Genomic DNA, 1823 nt, shown 5'->3' with positions numbered 1-1823 from the left:
GTCCCCAGCAGGCAAATACAGAACAGAAAGGGGGGCCAACCCTGACTGGAAAGTCCAGAGTGAGATGAAGAACCCCTGTGGTGTTTTGTTTGTTTTCTGTTTCCTAAAGGGTCTTTCTGATTGCATAACAGGAGCCAGGCCCCCCCCCCCACTCCCACCTCAGCTCCCAGGGTAGGATGGGGGATGCCGGAGCAACAGTGAATTTATAGGACCCAGGCAGTCCCAGTCTCTAAGAAAATATAACTAGGAGAGAGAGACAGGCTGGGAAAGGGGAGGGCTTATTCCATGAAGCATTCCCAGTGGGGCAAACCCCACAGAGCCACCCCCTGACCAGCGAGAAGGACATGCACTTGGCAAGCCTCAGCTAAAACCAAAGTGGGAAGGAGTAACAGTTGAACTCAGGACACACGACATCTCAGAGGTTCTAATTCTGGGTGCTCATTAGACTCTCTTGGAGGGGGAATGGGGTAGGGGGTTAATTTGAAATTCCTGATGTCAAGGCTGCAACTCAGACCAATTTCATCAGACCCTCCGGGAGGAGGTCCAGCCACAAGCATTTTTAAAACCTCCCCAGGTCATGACAATGTACAACCAGGGCTGAGAACCACTATGAAATCTGATGGGGACAGAGCTGTGTAAACTGAGGACACCCCCAAATGCATCTCAACGAAGCCCTTCAAGAATGGAAGGAACAGAATTTTCTAAAAGCAAACTGAGTTGAGTCTTTAGTGCCCCCCTTGCCATTACTAGTATTTCAAAGGGGAGAGGGGACAGTGCAGAGCATCCCCGAGGATCAGTGTGTACAGGCACAGAGCTGATGCAAGGGGCCCCATCACCAAACCAGGGCACCACACCCCAGAAGCCAGGGAGCCAGCTGCAGGCCCCAGATGCAAAGGAAACACTAGCTGGGGGCCTGCAGCTTCCCCTTTTGGGGCCTCTCCCCACCTCTTCTCTGAACCCTGGTCGGCCCTGCCCTCTGGGGACGATCTGGAGCTCTAGGGTTGGAGAAGAAAGTTATCTGACACGGTGCTTCATACTATCCGTGGCTTCATACTATCCGAGGCAGTATCAAAGACTGCCTCATCAGGTCTCCTGAGGGACTGCTTTGTAACCAAGCAGTGGGAGAGGAGATAGTGCTGACCCCTCCGCACTTCAGCCTCCTCCTATGGGGGCAGGAAGAAGTGTTGATGGCAAACAGGAAACCCCAGCCCTACTGCGCCACACAAGGAAGGAGACTTGAGCTGCGGCCTGGGGCGCTGCCAAGAGCTACAGATTACAAGAGATTCCACCTGAGCCTGTCCTAAACATGGGCAAAATTCGTGCTGCCTAGGAAGGAAACAGCATACTTTGCCTTCCATCTACATGCTTTCTTCAATAAAAGGCCCACTTACTGGTCAAACCCATGTGCCTCCTCCATCCCTTTCCCACCCCATGTCCAGGCCCCCAGGGAACCACCCACATGGTCCTCAGTCACTCTGCTCAGGAAAAGAACATCAAACAGCACCAAAGGGAGAGATAAGGTTAAGTGTACTGGGTATATGTACTCTACTTCCTCAGCTTTATTGTGAATGTGAATACAAAGCTTTGCCCCTCCACACCCCAAAAGGACGTTAGAGGTTAGGGAAAAGGGAGGCGAAGGTATATGGGGAGAGGTTGGCTTGTTCTGCCTGAGGAGGGAGGGCACTTAACGTGGAGGCATGTAGCAAAGAGAACTAACAGAAGACTAGTCAAAGGAGGCCCTGGTCTCCTGTTTCCCTCACAAATAGGGAACAGAACAATCACAACAGTATTACTATGTTAATAATAAAACAACAAGTGTGAAT

Source organism: Lipotes vexillifer, unplaced genomic scaffold (assembly GCF_000442215.2).
Source record: "Lipotes vexillifer unplaced genomic scaffold, Lipotes_vexillifer_v1.1 scaffold101, whole genome shotgun sequence".
Taxonomy (NCBI): domain Eukaryota; kingdom Metazoa; phylum Chordata; class Mammalia; order Artiodactyla; family Lipotidae; genus Lipotes; species Lipotes vexillifer.
This window is presented reverse-complemented; position numbering follows the sequence as displayed.